Genomic DNA, 17,664 nt, shown 5'->3' on the forward strand with positions numbered 1-17,664 from the left:
AATTGATATTATCTTTTAAATGTATCTGCAAGTTTGCAGATACAATATCTAATCCTATTTCTCATAATACCGCGCATAGTGACTCACAAAACGTAGTAGATACTATTTAACACTCTAATGTACTGGCTTATTTTAGATACTTAGATACTTTTTTTTGCTTACTATCTACCTTCGTATTCCGATACTTGTGCAATGTTGTGTATACTGCCCAAAAAAAAAAGAGACTTTCTGAAAAAAAAAAAAATAAAAAACAACAACAACTAGGAAAGTATTTAAAAACTTTGACAAAAAGGTAAAAAAGTTGTTGGGAGCCAACAACACGCGGTGTTCCCAAGCGGTCCCCCATCTAAGTACCAACCGCGCCCGACGCTGCTTAATTTCGGTGATCGGACGAGAACCGATGTATTCAGCGTGGTATGGTCGTTGGCATATGGATTTCCTAGAATTCGTTATATGAGTAAACTACTCTTTCACGTAAGTGAGATTGGGACTATAGCCGGAGTAAAATTTCAGTTTTTATCCGGAGGCAAATTTGCACAGTCTCTTCATCACAGCCATCAGCTGTTCAACAGTTAAGCTCTTATTTCGCTATTTCGCATTTAAAATATATGTATTTCTTTAATTGATATTATCTTTTAAATGTATCTGCAAGTTTGCAGATACAATATCTAATCCTATTTCTCATAATACCGCGCATAGTGACTCACAAAACGTAGTAGATACTATTTAACACTCTAATGTACTGGCTTATTTTAGATACTTTTTTTTGCTTACTATCTACCTTCGTATTCCGATACTTGTGCAATGTTGTGTATACTGCCCAAAAAAAAATATGAGACTTTCTGAAAAAAAAAAATAAAAAAACAACAACAACTAGGAAAGTATTTAAAAACTTTGACAAAAAGGTAAAAAAGTTGTTGGGAGCCAACAACACGCGGTGTTCCCAAGCGGTCCCCCATCTAAGTACTAACCGCGCCCGCTATCCCGACGCTGCTTAATTTCGGTGATCGGACGAGAACCGATGTATTCAGCGTGGTATGGTCGTTGGCATATGGATTTCCTAGAATTCGTTATATGAGTAAACTACTCTTTCACGTAAGTGAGTTTGGGACTATAGCCGGAGTAAAATTTCAGTTTTTATCCGGAGGCAAATTTGCACAGTCTCTTCATCACAGCCATCAGCTGTTCAACAGTTAAGCTCTTATTTCGCTATTTCGCATTTAAAATATATGTATTTCTTTAATTGATATTATCTTTTAAATGTATCTGCAAGTTTGCAGATACAATATCTAATCCTATTTCTCATAATACCGCGCATAGTGACTCACAAAACGTAGTAGATACTATTTAACACTCTAATGTACTGGCTTATTTTAGATACTTAGATACTTTTTTTTGCTTACTATCTACCTTCGTATTCCGATACTTGTGCAATGTTGTGTATACTGCCCAAAAAAAAATATGAGACTTTCTGAAAAAAAAAAATAAAAAAACAACAACAACTAGGAAAGTATTTAAAAACTTTGACAAAAAGGTAAAAAAATTGTTGGGAGCCAACAACACGCGGTGTTCCCAAGCGGTCCCCCATCTAAGTACTAACCGCGCCCGCTATCCCGACGCTGCTTAATTTCGGTGATCGGACGAGAACCGATGTATTCAGCGTGGTATGGTCGTTGGCATATGGATTTCCTAGAATTCGTTATATGAGTAAACTACTCTTTCACGTAAGTGAGTTTGGGACTATAGCCGGAGTAAAATTTCAGTTTTCATCCGGAGGCAAATTTGCACAGTCTCTTCATCACAGCCATCAGCTGTTCAACAGTTAAGCTCTTATTTCGCTATTTCGCATTTAAAATATATGTATTTCTTTAATTGATATTATCTTTTAAATGTATCTGCAAGTTTGCAGATACAATATCTAATCCTATTTCTCATAATACCGCGCATAGTGACTCACAAAACGTAGTAGATACTATTTAACACTCTAATGTACTGGCTTATTTTAGATACTTAGATACTTTTTTTTGCTTACTATCTACCTTCGTATTCCGATACTTGTGCAATGTTGTGTATACTGCCCAAAAAAAAAAAGAGACTTTCTGAAAAAAAAAAAAAATAAAAAACAACAACAACTAGGAAAGTATTTAAAAACTTTGACAAAAAGGTAAAAAAGTTGTTGGGAGCCAACAACACGCGGTGTTCCCAAGCGGTCCCCCATCTAAGTACTAACCGCGCCCGCTATCCCGACGCTGCTTAATTTCGGTGATCGGACGAGAACCGATGTATTCAGCGTGGTATGGTCGTTGGCATATGGATTTCCTAGAATTCGTTATATGAGTAAACTACTCTTTCACGTAAGTGAGATTGGGACTATAGCCGGAGTAAAATTTCAGTTTTTATCCGGAGGCAAATTTGCACAGTCTCTTCATCACAGCCATCAGCTGTTCAACAGTTAAGCTCTTATTTCGCTATTTCGCATTTAAAATATATGTATTTCTTTAATTGATATTATCTTTTAAATGTATCTGCAAGTTTGCAGATACAATATCTAATCCTATTTCTCATAATACCGCGCATAGTGACTCACAAAACGTAGTAGATACTATTTAACACTCTAATGTACTGGCTTATTTTAGATACTTAGATACTTTTTTTGCTTACTATCTACCTTCATATTCCGATACTTGTGCAATGTTGTGTATACTGCCCAAAAAAAAAAGAGACTTTCTGAAAAAAAAAAAATAAAAAACAACAACAACTAGGAAAGTATTTAAAAACTTTGACAAAAAGGTAAAAAAGTTGTTGGGAGCCAACAACACGCGGTGTTCCCAAGCGGTCCCCCATCTAAGTACTAACCGCGCCCGCTATCCCGACGCTGCTTAATTTCGGTGATCGGACGAGAACCGATGTATTCAGCGTGGTATGGTCGTTGGCATATGGATTTCCTAGAATTCGTTATATGAGTAAACTACTCTTTCACGTAAGTGAGATTGGGACTATAGCCGGAGTAAAATTTCAGTTTTTATCCGGAGGCAAATTTGCACAGTCTCTTCATCACAGCCATCAGCTGTTCAACAGTTAAGCTCTTATTTCGCTATTTCGCATTTAAAATATATGTATTTCTTTAATTGATATTATCTTTTAAATGTATCTGCAAGTTTGCAGATACAATATCTAATCCTATTTCTCATAATACCGCGCATAGTGACTCACAAAACGTAGTAGATACTATTTAACACTCTAATGTACTGGCTTATTTTAGATACTTAGATGCTTTTTTTGGCTTACTATCTACCTTCGTATTCCGATACTTGTGCAATGAGACTTTCTGAAAAAAAAAAAAAATAAAAAACAACAACAACTAGGAAAGTATTTAAAAACTTTGACAAAAAGGTAAAAAAGTTGTTGGGAGCCAACAACACGCGGTGTTCCCAAGCGGTCCCCCATCTAAGTACTAACCGCGCCCGCTATCCCGACGCTGCTTAATTTCGGTGATCGGACGAGAACCGATGTATTCAGCGTGGTATGGTCGTTGGCATATGGATTTCCTAGAATTCGTTATATGAGTAAACTACTCTTTCACGTAAGTGAGTTTGGGACTATAGCCGGAGTAAAATTTCAGTTTTTATCCGGAGGCAAATTTGCACAGTCTCTTCATCACAGCCATCAGCTGTTCAACAGTTAAGCTCTTATTTCGCTATTTCGCATTTAAAATATATGTATTTCTTTAATTGATATTATCTTTTAAATGTATCTGCAAGTTTGCAGATACAATATCTAATCCTATTTCCCATAATACCGCGCATAAGTGACTCACAAAACGTAGTAGATACTATATAACACTCTAATGTACTGGCTTATTTTAGATACTTAGATGCTTTTTTTTGCTTACTATCTACCTTCGTATTCCGATACTTGTGCAATGTTGAGTATACTGCCCAAAAAAAATGAGACTTTCTGAAAAAAAAAAAAATAAAAAACAACAACAACTAGGAAAGTATTTAAAAACTTTGACAAAAGGTAAAAAAAGTTGTTGGGAGCCAACAACACGCGGTGTTCCCAAGCGGTCCCCCATCTAAGTACTAACCGCGCCCGCTATCCCGACGCTGCTTAATTTCGGTGATCGGACGAGAACCGATGTATTCAGCGTGGTATGGTCGTTGGCATATGGATTTCCTAGAATTCGTTATATGAGTAAACTACTCTTTCACGTAAGTGAGATTGGGACTATAGCCGGAGTAAAATTTCAGTTTTTATCCGGAGGCAAATTTGCACAGTCTCTTCATCACAGCCATCAGCTGTTCAACAGTTAAGCTCTTATTTCGCTATTTCGCATTTAAAATATATGTATTTCTTTAATTGATATTATCTTTTAAATGTATCTGCAAGTTTGCAGATACAATATCTAATCCTATTTCTCATAATACCGCGCATAGTGACTCACAAAACGTAGTAGATACTATTTAACACTCTAATGTACTGGCTTATTTTAGATACTTAGATACTTTTTTTTGCTTACTATCTACCTTCGTATTCCGATACTTGTGCAATGTTGTGTATACTGCCCAAAAAAAAATATGAGACTTTCTGAAAAAAAAAAAATAAAAAAACAACAACAACTAGGAAAGTATTTAAAAACTTTGACAAAAAGGTAAAAAAGTTGTTGGGAGCCAACAACACGCGGTGTTCCCAAGCGGTCCCCCATCTAAGTACTAACCGCGCCCGCTATCCCGACGCTGCTTAATTTCGGTGATCGGACGAGAACCGATGTATTCAGCGTGGTATGGTCGTTGGCATATGGATTTCCTAGAATTCGTTATATGAGTAAACTACTCTTTCACGTAAGTGAGTTTGGGACTATAGCCGGAGTAAAATTTCAGTTTTCATCCGGAGGCAAATTTGCACAGTCTCTTCATCACAGCCATCAGCTGTTCAACAGTTAAGCTCTTATTTCGCTATTTCGCATTTAAAATATATGTATTTCTTTAATTGATATTATCTTTTAAATGTATCTGCAAGTTTGCAGATACAATATCTAATCCTATTTCTCATAATACCGCGCATAGTGACTCACAAAACGTAGTAGATACTATTTAACACTCTAATGTACTGGCTAATTTTAGATACTTAGATACTTTTTTTTGCTTACTATCTACCTTCGTATTCCGATACTTGTGCAATGTTGTGTATACTGCCCAAAAAAAAAAGAGACTTTCTGAAAAAAAAAAAAATAAAAAACAACAACAACTAGGAAAGTATTTAAAAACTTTGACAAAAAGGTAAAAAAGTTGTTGGGAGCCAACAACACGCGGTGTTCCCAAGCGGTCCCCCATCTAAGTACTAACCGCGCCCGCTATCCCGACGCTGCTTAATTTCGGTGATCGGACGAGAACCGATGTATTCAGCGTGGTATGGTCGTTGGCATATGGATTTCCTAGAATTCGTTATATGAGTAAACTACTCTTTCACGTAAGTGAGATTGGGACTATAGCCGGAGTAAAATTTCAGTTTTTATCCGGAGGCAAATTTGCACAGTCTCTTCATCACAGCCATCAGCTGTTCAACAGTTAAGCTCTTATTTCGCTATTTCGCATTTAAAATATATGTATTTCTTTAATTGATATTATCTTTTAAATGTATCTGCAAGTTTGCAGATACAATATCTAATCCTATTTCTCATAATACCGCGCATAGTGACTCACAAAACGTAGTAGATACTATTTAACACTCTAATGTACTGGCTTATTTTAGATACTTTTTTTTGCTTACTATCTACCTTCGTATTCCGATACTTGTGCAATGTTGTGTATACTGCCCAAAAAAAAATATGAGACTTTCTGAAAAAAAAAAATAAAAAAACAACAACAACTAGGAAAGTATTTAAAAACTTTGACAAAAAGGTAAAAAAGTTGTTGGGAGCCAACAACACGCGGTGTTCCCAAGCGGTCCCCCATCTAAGTACTAACCGCGCCCGCTATCCCGACGCTGCTTAATTTCGGTGATCGGACGAGAACCGATGTATTCAGCGTGGTATGGTCGTTGGCATATGGATTTCCTAGAATTCGTTATATGAGTAAACTACTCTTTCACGTAAGTGAGTTTGGGACTATAGCCGGAGTAAAATTTCAGTTTTTATCCGGAGGCAAATTTGCACAGTCTCTTCATCACAGCCATCAGCTGTTCAACAATTAAGCTCTTATTTCGCTATTTCGCATTTAAAATATATGTATTTCTTTAATTGATATTATCTTTTAAATGTATCTGCAAGTTTGCAGATACAATATCTAATCCTATTTCTCATAATACCGCGCATAGTGACTCACAAAACGTAGTAGATACTATTTAACACTCTAATGTACTGGCTTATTTTAGATACTTAGATACTTTTTTTTGCTTACTATCTACCTTCGTATTCCGATACTTGTGCAATGTTGTGTATACTGCCCAAAAAAAAATATGAGACTTTCTGAAAAAAAAAAAATAAAAAAACAACAACAACTAGGAAAGTATTTAAAAACTTTGACAAAAAGGTAAAAAAGTTGTTGGGAGCCAACAACACGCGGTGTTCCCAAGCGGTCCCCCATCTAAGTACTAACCGCGCCCGCTATCCCGACGCTGCTTAATTTCGGTGATCGGACGAGAACCGATGTATTCAGCGTGGTATGGTCGTTGGCATATGGATTTCCTAGAATTCGTTATATGAGTAAACTACTCTTTCACGTAAGTGAGTTTGGGACTATAGCCGGAGTAAAATTTCAGTTTTCATCCGGAGGCAAATTTGCACAGTCTCTTCATCACAGCCATCAGCTGTTCAACAGTTAAGCTCTTATTTCGCTATTTCGCATTTAAAATATATGTATTTCTTTAATTGATATTATCTTTTAAATGTATCTGCAAGTTTGCAGATACAATATCTAATCCTATTTCTCATAATACCGCGCATAGTGACTCACAAAACGTAGTAGATACTATTTAACACTCTAATGTACTGGCTTATTTTAGATACTTAGAAATTTTTTTTGCTTACTATCTACCTTCGTATTCCGATACTTGTGCAATGTTGTGTATACTGCCCAAAAAAAAAAAGAGACTTTCTGAAAAAAAAAAAAAATAAAAAACAACAACAACTAGGAAAGTATTTAAAAACTTTGACAAAAAGGTAAAAAAGTTGTTGGGAGCCAACAACACGCGGTGTTCCCAAGCGGTCCCCCATCTAAGTACTAACCGCGCCCGCTATCCCGACGCTGCTTAATTTCGGTGATCGGACGAGAACCGATGTATTCAGCGTGGTATGGTCGTTGGCATATGGATTTCCTAGAATTCGTTATATGAGTAAACTACTCTTTCACGTAAGTGAGATTGGGACTATAGCCGGAGTAAAATTTCAGTTTTTATCCGGAGGCAAATTTGCACAGTCTCTTCATCACAGCCATCAGCTGTTCAACAGTTAAGCTCTTATTTCGCTATTTCGCATTTAAAATATATGTATTTCTTTAATTGATATTATCTTTTAAATGTATCTGCAAGTTTGCAGATACAATATCTAATCCTATTTCTCATAATACCGCGCATAGTGACTCACAAAACGTAGTAGATACTATTTAACACTCTAATGTACTGGCTTATTTTAGATACTTAGATGCTTTTTTTGGCTTACTATCTACCTTCGTATTCCGATACTTGTGCAATGAGACTTTCTGAAAAAAAAAAAAATAAAAAACAACAACAACTAGGAAAGTATTTAAAAACTTTGACAAAAAGGTAAAAAAGTTGTTGGGAGCCAACAACACGCGGTGTTCCCAAGCGGTCCCCCATCTAAGTACTAACCGCGCCCGCTATCCCGACGCTGCTTAATTTCGGTGATCGGACGAGAACCGATGTATTCAGCGTGGTATGGTCGTTGGCATATGGATTTCCTAGAATTCGTTATATGAGTAAACTACTCTTTCACGTAAGTGAGTTTGGGACTATAGCCGGAGTAAAATTTCAGTTTTTATCCGGAGGCAAATTTGCACAGTCTCTTCATCACAGCCATCAGCTGTTCAACAGTTAAGCTCTTATTTCGCTATTTCGCATTTAAAATATATGTATTTCTTTAATTGATATTATCTTTTAAATGTATCTGCAAGTTTGCAGATACAATATCTAATCCTATTTCCCATAATACCGCGCATAAGTGACTCACAAAACGTAGTAGATACTATATAACACTCTAATGTACTGGCTTATTTTAGATACTTAGATGCTTTTTTTTGCTTACTATCTACCTTCGTATTCCGATACTTGTGCAATGTTGAGTATACTGCCCAAAAAAAATGAGACTTTCTGAAAAAAAAAAAAAATAAAAAACAACAACAACTAGGAAAGTATTTAAAAACTTTGACAAAAGGTAAAAAAAGTTGTTGGGAGCCAACAACACGCGGTGTTCCCAAGCGGTCCCCCATCTAAGTACTAACCGCGCCCGCTATCCCGACGCTGCTTAATTTCGGTGATCGGACGAGAACCGATGTATTCAGCGTGGTATGGTCGTTGGCATATGGATTTCCTAGAATTCGTTATATGAGTAAACTACTCTTTCACGTAAGTGAGTTTGGGACTATAGCCGGAGTAAAATTTCAGTTTTTATCCGGAGGCAAATTTGCACAGTCTCTTCATCACAGCCATCAGCTGTTCAACAGTTAAGCTCTTATTTCGCTATTTCGCATTTAAAATATATGTATTTCTTTAATTGATATTATCTTTTAAATGTATCTGCAAGTTTGCAGATACAATATCTAATCCTATTTCTCATAATACCGCGCATAGTGACTCACAAAACGTAGTAGATACTATTTAACACTCTAATGTACTGGCTTATTTTAGATACTTAGATACTTTTTTTTGCTTACTATCTACCTTCGTATTCCGATACTTGTGCAATGTTGTGTATACTGCCCAAAAAAAAATATGAGACTTTCTGAAAAAAAAAAATAAAAAAACAACAACAACTAGGAAAGTATTTAAAAACTTTGACAAAAAGGTAAAAAAGTTGTTGGGAGCCAACAACACGCGGTGTTCCCAAGCGGTCCCCCATCTAAGTACTAACCGCGCCCGCTATCCCGACGCTGCTTAATTTCGGTGATCGGACGAGAACCGATGTATTCAGCGTGGTATGGTCGTTGGCATATGGATTTCCTAGAATTCGTTATATGAGTAAACTACTCTTTCACGTAAGTGAGTTTGGGACTATAGCCGGAGTAAAATTTCAGTTTTCATCCGGAGGCAAATTTGCACAGTCTCTTCATCACAGCCATCAGCTGTTCAACAGTTAAGCTCTTATTTCGCTATTTCGCATTTAAAATATATGTATTTCTTTAATTGATATTATCTTTTAAATGTATCTGCAAGTTTGCAGATACAATATCTAATCCTATTTCTCATAATACCGCGCATAGTGACTCACAAAACGTAGTAGATACTATTTAACACTCTAATGTACTGGCTTATTTTAGATACTTAGATACTTTTTTTTGCTTACTATCTACCTTCGTATTCCGATACTTGTGCAATGTTGTGTATACTGCCCAAAAAAAAAAGAGACTTTCTGAAAAAAAAAAAAAATAAAAAACAACAACAACTAGGAAAGTATTTAAAAACTTTGACAAAAAGGTAAAAAAGTTGTTGGGAGCCAACAACACGCGGTGTTCCCAAGCGGTCCCCCATCTAAGTACCAACCGCGCCCGACGCTGCTTAATTTCGGTGATCGGACGAGAACCGATGTATTCAGCGTGGTATGGTCGTTGGCATATGGATTTCCTAGAATTCGTTATATGAGTAAACTACTCTTTCACGTAAGTGAGATTGGGACTATAGCCGGAGTAAAATTTCAGTTTTTATCCGGAGGCAAATTTGCACAGTCTCTTCATCACAGCCATCAGCTGTTCAACAGTTAAGCTCTTATTTCGCTATTTCGCATTTAAAATATATGTATTTCTTTAATTGATATTATCTTTTAAATGTATCTGCAAGTTTGCAGATACAATATCTAATCCTATTTCTCATAATACCGCGCATAGTGACTCACAAAACGTAGTAGATACTATTTAACACTCTAATGTACTGGCTTATTTTAGATACTTTTTTTTGCTTACTATCTACCTTCGTATTCCGATACTTGTGCAATGTTGTGTATACTGCCCAAAAAAAAATATGAGACTTTCTGAAAAAAAAAAATAAAAAAACAACAACAACTAGGAAAGTATTTAAAAACTTTGACAAAAAGGTAAAAAAGTTGTTGGGAGCCAACAACACGCGGTGTTCCCAAGCGGTCCCCCATCTAAGTACTAACCGCGCCCGCTATCCCGACGCTGCTTAATTTCGGTGATCGGACGAGAACCGATGTATTCAGCGTGGTATGGTCGTTGGCATATGGATTTCCTAGAATTCGTTATATGAGTAAACTACTCTTTCACGTAAGTGAGTTTGGGACTATAGCCGGAGTAAAATTTCAGTTTTTATCCGGAGGCAAATTTGCACAGTCTCTTCATCACAGCCATCAGCTGTTCAACAGTTAAGCTCTTATTTCGCTATTTCGCATTTAAAATATATGTATTTCTTTAATTGATATTATCTTTTAAATGTATCTGCAAGTTTGCAGATACAATATCTAATCCTATTTCTCATAATACCGCGCATAGTGACTCACAAAACGTAGTAGATACTATTTAACACTCTAATGTACTGGCTTATTTTAGATACTTAGATACTTTTTTTTGCTTACTATCTACCTTCGTATTCCGATACTTGTGCAATGTTGTGTATACTGCCCAAAAAAAAATATGAGACTTTCTGAAAAAAAAAAATAAAAAAACAACAACAACTAGGAAAGTATTTAAAAACTTTGACAAAAAGGTAAAAAAATTGTTGGGAGCCAACAACACGCGGTGTTCCCAAGCGGTCCCCCATCTAAGTACTAACCGCGCCCGCTATCCCGACGCTGCTTAATTTCGGTGATCGGACGAGAACCGATGTATTCAGCGTGGTATGGTCGTTGGCATATGGATTTCCTAGAATTCGTTATATGAGTAAACTACTCTTTCACGTAAGTGAGTTTGGGACTATAGCCGGAGTAAAATTTCAGTTTTCATCCGGAGGCAAATTTGCACAGTCTCTTCATCACAGCCATCAGCTGTTCAACAGTTAAGCTCTTATTTCGCTATTTCGCATTTAAAATATATGTATTTCTTTAATTGATATTATCTTTTAAATGTATCTGCAAGTTTGCAGATACAATATCTAATCCTATTTCTCATAATACCGCGCATAGTGACTCACAAAACGTAGTAGATACTATTTAACACTCTAATGTACTGGCTTATTTTAGATACTTAGATACTTTTTTTTGCTTACTATCTACCTTCGTATTCCGATACTTGTGCAATGTTGTGTATACTGCCCAAAAAAAAAAAGAGACTTTCTGAAAAAAAAAAAAAATAAAAAACAACAACAACTAGGAAAGTATTTAAAAACTTTGACAAAAAGGTAAAAAAGTTGTTGGGAGCCAACAACACGCGGTGTTCCCAAGCGGTCCCCCATCTAAGTACTAACCGCGCCCGCTATCCCGACGCTGCTTAATTTCGGTGATCGGACGAGAACCGATGTATTCAGCGTGGTATGGTCGTTGGCATATGGATTTCCTAGAATTCGTTATATGAGTAAACTACTCTTTCACGTAAGTGAGATTGGGACTATAGCCGGAGTAAAATTTCAGTTTTTATCCGGAGGCAAATTTGCACAGTCTCTTCATCACAGCCATCAGCTGTTCAACAGTTAAGCTCTTATTTCGCTATTTCGCATTTAAAATATATGTATTTCTTTAATTGATATTATCTTTTAAATGTATCTGCAAGTTTGCAGATACAATATCTAATCCTATTTCTCATAATACCGCGCATAGTGACTCACAAAACGTAGTAGATACTATTTAACACTCTAATGTACTGGCTTATTTTAGATACTTTTTTTTGCTTACTATCTACCTTCGTATTCCGATACTTGTGCAATGTTGTGTATACTGCCCAAAAAAAAATATGAGACTTTCTGAAAAAAAAAAATAAAAAAACAACAACAACTAGGAAAGTATTTAAAAACTTTGACAAAAAGGTAAAAAAGTTGTTGGGAGCCAACAACACGCGGTGTTCCCAAGCGGTCCCCCATCTAAGTACTAACCGCGCCCGCTATCCCGACGCTGCTTAATTTCGGTGATCGGACGAGAACCGATGTATTCAGCGTGGTATGGTCGTTGGCATATGGATTTCCTAGAATTCGTTATATGAGTAAACTACTCTTTCACGTAAGTGAGTTTGGGACTATAGCCGGAGTAAAATTTCAGTTTTTATCCGGAGGCAAATTTGCACAGTCTCTTCATCACAGCCATCAGCTGTTCAACAGTTAAGCTCTTATTTCGCTATTTCGCATTTAAAATATATGTATTTCTTTAATTGATATTATCTTTTAAATGTATCTGCAAGTTTGCAGATACAATATCTAATCCTATTTCTCATAATACCGCGCATAGTGACTCACAAAACGTAGTAGATACTATTTAACACTCTAATGTACTGGCTTATTTTAGATACTTAGATACTTTTTTTTGCTTACTATCTACCTTCGTATTCCGATACTTGTGCAATGTTGTGTATACTGCCCAAAAAAAAATATGAGACTTTCTGAAAAAAAAAAATAAAAAAACAACAACAACTAGGAAAGTATTTAAAAACTTTGACAAAAAGGTAAAAAAATTGTTGGGAGCCAACAACACGCGGTGTTCCCAAGCGGTCCCCCATCTAAGTACTAACCGCGCCCGCTATCCCGACGCTGCTTAATTTCGGTGATCGGACGAGAACCGATGTATTCAGCGTGGTATGGTCGTTGGCATATGGATTTCCTAGAATTCGTTATATGAGTAAACTACTCTTTCACGTAAGTGAGTTTGGGACTATAGCCGGAGTAAAATTTCAGTTTTCATCCGGAGGCAAATTTGCACAGTCTCTTCATCACAGCCATCAGCTGTTCAACAGTTAAGCTCTTATTTCGCTATTTCGCATTTAAAATATATGTATTTCTTTAATTGATATTATCTTTTAAATGTATCTGCAAGTTTGCAGATACAATATCTAATCCTATTTCTCATAATACCGCGCATAGTGACTCACAAAACGTAGTAGATACTATTTAACACTCTAATGTACTGGCTTATTTTAGATACTTAGATACTTTTTTTTGCTTACTATCTACCTTCGTATTCCGATACTTGTGCAATGTTGTGTATACTGCCCAAAAAAAAAAAGAGACTTTCTGAAAAAAAAAAAATAAAAAACAACAACAACTAGGAAAGTATTTAAAAACTTTGACAAAAAGGTAAAAAAGTTGTTGGGAGCCAACAACACGCGGTGTTCCCAAGCGGTCCCCCATCTAAGTACTAACCGCGCCCGCTATCCCGACGCTGCTTAATTTCGGTGATCGGACGAGAACCGATGTATTCAGCGTGGTATGGTCGTTGGCATATGGATTTCCTAGAATTCGTTATATGAGTAAACTACTCTTTCACGTAAGTGAGATTGGGACTATAGCCGGAGTAAAATTTCAGTTTTTATCCGGAGGCAAATTTGCACAGTCTCTTCATCACAGCCATCAGCTGTTCAACAGTTAAGCTCTTATTTCGCTATTTCGCATTTAAAATATATGTATTTCTGTAATTGATATTATCTTTTAAATGTATCTGCAAGTTTGCAGATACAATATCTAATCCTATTTCTCATAATACCGCGCATAGTGACTCACAAAACGTAGTAGATACTATTTAACACTCTAATGTACTGGCTTATTTTAGATACTTAGATACTTTTTTTTGCTTACTATCTACCTTCGTATTCCGATACTTGTGCAATGTTGTGTATACTGCCCAAAAAAAAATATGAGACTTTCTGAAAAAAAAAAAATAAAAAAACAACAACAACTAGGAAAGTATTTAAAAACTTTGACAAAAAGGTAAAAAAATTGTTGGGAGCCAACAACACGCGGTGTTCCCAAGCGGTCCCCCATCTAAGTACTAACCGCGCCCGCTATCCCGACGCTGCTTAATTTCGGTGATCGGACGAGAACCGATGTATTCAGCGTGGTATGGTCGTTGGCATATGGATTTCCTAGAATTCGTTATATGAGTAAACTACTCTTTCACGTAAGTGAGTTTGGGACTATAGCCGGAGTAAAATTTCAGTTTTCATCCGGAGGCAAATTTGCACAGTCTCTTCATCACAGCCATCAGCTGTTCAACAGTTAAGCTCTTATTTCGCTATTTCGCATTTAAAATATATGTATTTCTTTAATTGATATTATCTTTTAAATGTATCTGCAAGTTTGCAGATACAATATCTAATCCTATTTCTCATAATACCGCGCATAGTGACTCACAAAACGTAGTAGATACTATTTAACACTCTAATGTACTGGCTTATTTTAGATACTTAGATACTTTTTTTTGCTTACTATCTACCTTCGTATTCCGATACTTGTGCAATGTTGTGTATACTGCCCAAAAAAAAAAAGAGACTTTCTGAAAAAAAAAAAAATAAAAAACAACAACAACTAGGAAAGTATTTAAAAACTTTGACAAAAAGGTAAAAAAGTTGTTGGGAGCCAACAACACGCGGTGTTCCCAAGCGGTCCCCCATCTAAGTACTAACCGCGCCCGCTATCCCGACGCTGCTTAATTTCGGTGATCGGACGAGAACCGATGTATTCAGCGTGGTATGGTCGTTGGCATATGGATTTCCTAGAATTCGTTATATGAGTAAACTACTCTTTCACGTAAGTGAGATTGGGACTATAGCCGGAGTAAAATTTCAGTTTTTATCCGGAGGCAAATTTGCACAGTCTCTTCATCACAGCCATCAGCTGTTCAACAGTTAAGCTCTTATTTCGCTATTTCGCATTTAAAATATATGTATTTCTTTAATTGATATTATCTTTTAAATGTATCTGCAAGTTTGCAGATACAATATCTAATCCTATTTCTCATAATACCGCGCATAGTGACTCACAAAACGTAGTAGATACTATTTAACACTCTAATGTACTGGCTTATTTTAGATACTTAGATGCTTTTTTTGGCTTACTATCTACCTTCGTATTCCGATACTTGTGCAATGAGACTTTCTGAAAAAAAAAAAAAATAAAAAACAACAACAACTAGGAAAGTATTTAAAAACTTTGACAAAAAGGTAAAAAAGTTGTTGGGAGCCAACAACACGCGGTGTTCCCAAGCGGTCCCCCATCTAAGTACTAACCGCGCCCGCTATCCCGACGCTGCTTAATTTCGGTGATCGGACGAGAACCGATGTATTCAGCGTGGTATGGTCGTTGGCATATGGATTTCCTAGAATTCGTTATATGAGTAAACTACTCTTTCACGTAAGTGAGTTTGGGACTATAGCCGGAGTAAAATTTCAGTTTTTATCCGGAGGCAAATTTGCACAGTCTCTTCATCACAGCCATCAGCTGTTCAACAGTTAAGCTCTTATTTCGCTATTTCGCATTTAAAATATATGTATTTCTTTAATTGATATTATCTTTTAAATGTATCTGCAAGTTTGCAGATACAATATCTAATCCTATTTCCCATAATACCGCGCATAAGTGACTCACAAAACGTAGTAGATACTATATAACACTCTAATGTACTGGCTTATTTTAGATACTTAGATGCTTTTTTTTGCTTACTATCTACCTTCGTATTCCGATACTTGTGCAATGTTGAGTATACTGCCCAAAAAAAATGAGACTTTCTGAAAAAAAAAAAAATAAAAAACAACAACAACTAGGAAAGTATTTAAAAACTTTGACAAAAGGTAAAAAAAGTTGTTGGGAGCCAACAACACGCGGTGTTCCCAAGCGGTCCCCCTTCTAAGTACCAACCGCGCCCGACGCTGCTTAATTTCGGTGATCGGACGAGAACCGATGTATTCAGCGTGGTATGGTCGTTGGCATATGGATTTCCTAGAATTCGTTATATGAGTAAACTACTCTTTCACGTAAGTGAGATTGAGACTATAGCCGGAGTAAAATTTCAGTTTTTATCCGGAGGCAAATTTGCACAGTCTCTTCATCACAGTCATCAGCTGTTCAACAGTTAAGCTCTTATTTCGCTATTTCGCATTTAAAATATATGTATTTCTTTAATTGATATTATCTTTTAAATGTATCTGCAAGTTTGCAGATACAATATCTAATCCTATTTCTCATAATACCGCGCATAGTGACTCACAAAACGTAGTAGATACTATTTAACACTCTAATGTACTGGCTTATTTTAGATACTTAGATACTTTTTTTTGCTTACTATCTACCTTCGTATTCCGATACTTGTGCAATGTTGTGTATACTGCCCAAAAAAAAATATGAGACTTTCTGAAAAAAAAAAATAAAAAAACAACAACAACTAGGAAAGTATTTAAAAACTTTGACAAAAAGGTAAAAAAGTTGTTGGGAGCCAACAACACGCGGTGTTCCCAAGCGGTCCCCCATCTAAGTACTAACCGCGCCCGCTATCCCGACGCTGCTTAATTTCGGTGATCGGACGAGAACCGATGTATTCAGCGTGGTATGGTCGTTGGCATATGGATTTCCTAGAATTCGTTATATGAGTAAACTACTCTTTCACGTAAGTGAGTTTGGGACTATAGCCGGAGTAAAATTTCAGTTTTTATCCGGAGGCAAATTTGCACAGTCTCTTCATCACAGCCATCAGCTGTTCAACAGTTAAGCTCTTATTTCGCTATTTCGCATTTAAAATATATGTATTTCTTTAATTGATATTATCTTTTAAATGTATCTGCAAGTTTGCAGATACAATATCTAATCCTATTTCTCATAATACCGCGCATAGTGACTCACAAAACATAGTAGATACTATTTAACACTCTAATGTACTGGCTTATTTTAGATACTTAGATACTTTTTTTTGCTTACTATCTACCTTCGTATTCCGATACTTGTGCAATGTTGTGTATACTGCCCAAAAAAAAAAATGAGACTTTCTGAAAAAAAAAAATAAAAAAACAACAACAACTAGGAAAGTATTTAAAAACTTTTACAAAAAGGTAAAAAAAGTTGTTGGGAGCCAACAACACGCGGTGTTCCCAAGCGGTCCCCCATCTAAGTACTAACCGCGCCCGCTATCCCGACGCTGCTTAATTTCGGTGATCGGACGAGAACCGATGTATTCAGCGTGGTATGGTCGTTGGCATATGGATTTCCTAGAATTCGTTATATGAGTAAACTACTCTTTCACGTAAGTGAGATTGGGACTATAGCCGGAGTAAAATTTCAGTTTTTATCCGGAGGCAAATTTGCACAGTCTCTTCATCACAGCCATCAGCTGTTCAACAGTTAAGCTCTTATTTCGCTATTTCGCATTTAAAATATATGTATTTCTTTAATTGATATTATCTTTTAAATGTATCTGCAAGTTTGCAGATACAATATCTAATCCTATTTCTCATAATACCGCGCATAGTGACTCACAAAACGTAGTAGATACTATTTAACACTCTAATGTACTGGCTTATTTTAGATACTTAGATGCTTTTTTTGGCTTACTATCTACCTTCGTATTCCGATACTTGT

At 36.3% G+C, this 17,664-nt stretch overlaps 3 non-coding genes and 25 pseudogenes across 3 annotated transcripts; all 28 read right to left on the reverse strand.

Annotated features, from left to right (window-relative positions):
• Positions 1 to 309: 309 nt before the first annotated feature.
• Positions 310 to 428, reverse strand: LOC128920666 (5S ribosomal RNA). The gene has a single exon (XR_008470674.1). It is a non-coding gene; the product is annotated as a 5S ribosomal RNA (ribosomal RNA).
• Positions 429 to 922: 494 nt separating this feature from the next.
• On the reverse strand, positions 923 to 1,049 carry LOC128921161 (5S ribosomal RNA; annotated as a pseudogene).
• A 502-nt stretch (positions 1,050 to 1,551) lies between these two features.
• On the reverse strand, positions 1,552 to 1,678 carry LOC128921162 (5S ribosomal RNA; annotated as a pseudogene).
• Positions 1,679 to 2,181: 503 nt separating this feature from the next.
• LOC128921163 (5S ribosomal RNA) lies at positions 2,182 to 2,308 on the reverse strand (annotated as a pseudogene).
• Positions 2,309 to 2,807: 499 nt separating this feature from the next.
• LOC128921164 (5S ribosomal RNA) lies at positions 2,808 to 2,934 on the reverse strand (annotated as a pseudogene).
• Positions 2,935 to 3,410: 476 nt separating this feature from the next.
• LOC128921165 (5S ribosomal RNA) lies at positions 3,411 to 3,537 on the reverse strand (annotated as a pseudogene).
• A 501-nt stretch (positions 3,538 to 4,038) lies between these two features.
• Positions 4,039 to 4,165, reverse strand: LOC128921166 (5S ribosomal RNA; annotated as a pseudogene).
• A 503-nt stretch (positions 4,166 to 4,668) lies between these two features.
• LOC128921167 (5S ribosomal RNA) lies at positions 4,669 to 4,795 on the reverse strand (annotated as a pseudogene).
• A 501-nt stretch (positions 4,796 to 5,296) lies between these two features.
• Positions 5,297 to 5,423, reverse strand: LOC128921168 (5S ribosomal RNA; annotated as a pseudogene).
• A 494-nt stretch (positions 5,424 to 5,917) lies between these two features.
• On the reverse strand, positions 5,918 to 6,044 carry LOC128921169 (5S ribosomal RNA; annotated as a pseudogene).
• A 503-nt stretch (positions 6,045 to 6,547) lies between these two features.
• LOC128921170 (5S ribosomal RNA) lies at positions 6,548 to 6,674 on the reverse strand (annotated as a pseudogene).
• A 502-nt stretch (positions 6,675 to 7,176) lies between these two features.
• Positions 7,177 to 7,303, reverse strand: LOC128921172 (5S ribosomal RNA; annotated as a pseudogene).
• A 475-nt stretch (positions 7,304 to 7,778) lies between these two features.
• On the reverse strand, positions 7,779 to 7,905 carry LOC128921173 (5S ribosomal RNA; annotated as a pseudogene).
• A 502-nt stretch (positions 7,906 to 8,407) lies between these two features.
• On the reverse strand, positions 8,408 to 8,534 carry LOC128921174 (5S ribosomal RNA; annotated as a pseudogene).
• Positions 8,535 to 9,036: 502 nt separating this feature from the next.
• Positions 9,037 to 9,163, reverse strand: LOC128921175 (5S ribosomal RNA; annotated as a pseudogene).
• Positions 9,164 to 9,665: 502 nt separating this feature from the next.
• LOC128920677 (5S ribosomal RNA) lies at positions 9,666 to 9,784 on the reverse strand. Its single transcript, XR_008470675.1, has one exon. It is a non-coding gene; the product is annotated as a 5S ribosomal RNA (ribosomal RNA).
• A 494-nt stretch (positions 9,785 to 10,278) lies between these two features.
• LOC128921176 (5S ribosomal RNA) lies at positions 10,279 to 10,405 on the reverse strand (annotated as a pseudogene).
• A 502-nt stretch (positions 10,406 to 10,907) lies between these two features.
• On the reverse strand, positions 10,908 to 11,034 carry LOC128921177 (5S ribosomal RNA; annotated as a pseudogene).
• A 503-nt stretch (positions 11,035 to 11,537) lies between these two features.
• Positions 11,538 to 11,664, reverse strand: LOC128921178 (5S ribosomal RNA; annotated as a pseudogene).
• A 494-nt stretch (positions 11,665 to 12,158) lies between these two features.
• LOC128921179 (5S ribosomal RNA) lies at positions 12,159 to 12,285 on the reverse strand (annotated as a pseudogene).
• A 502-nt stretch (positions 12,286 to 12,787) lies between these two features.
• Positions 12,788 to 12,914, reverse strand: LOC128921180 (5S ribosomal RNA; annotated as a pseudogene).
• A 501-nt stretch (positions 12,915 to 13,415) lies between these two features.
• On the reverse strand, positions 13,416 to 13,542 carry LOC128921181 (5S ribosomal RNA; annotated as a pseudogene).
• A 503-nt stretch (positions 13,543 to 14,045) lies between these two features.
• On the reverse strand, positions 14,046 to 14,172 carry LOC128921183 (5S ribosomal RNA; annotated as a pseudogene).
• Positions 14,173 to 14,674: 502 nt separating this feature from the next.
• LOC128921184 (5S ribosomal RNA) lies at positions 14,675 to 14,801 on the reverse strand (annotated as a pseudogene).
• Positions 14,802 to 15,277: 476 nt separating this feature from the next.
• LOC128921185 (5S ribosomal RNA) lies at positions 15,278 to 15,404 on the reverse strand (annotated as a pseudogene).
• A 501-nt stretch (positions 15,405 to 15,905) lies between these two features.
• LOC128920766 (5S ribosomal RNA) lies at positions 15,906 to 16,024 on the reverse strand. The gene has a single exon (XR_008470685.1). It is a non-coding gene; the product is annotated as a 5S ribosomal RNA (ribosomal RNA).
• Positions 16,025 to 16,526: 502 nt separating this feature from the next.
• LOC128921186 (5S ribosomal RNA) lies at positions 16,527 to 16,653 on the reverse strand (annotated as a pseudogene).
• A 503-nt stretch (positions 16,654 to 17,156) lies between these two features.
• On the reverse strand, positions 17,157 to 17,283 carry LOC128921187 (5S ribosomal RNA; annotated as a pseudogene).
• Between the last annotated feature and the right edge of the window lie 381 nt (positions 17,284 to 17,664).

The sequence above is a fragment of the Zeugodacus cucurbitae genome, chromosome 3 (assembly GCF_028554725.1).
Source record: "Zeugodacus cucurbitae isolate PBARC_wt_2022May chromosome 3, idZeuCucr1.2, whole genome shotgun sequence".
NCBI classification, from domain to species: domain Eukaryota; kingdom Metazoa; phylum Arthropoda; class Insecta; order Diptera; family Tephritidae; genus Zeugodacus; species Zeugodacus cucurbitae.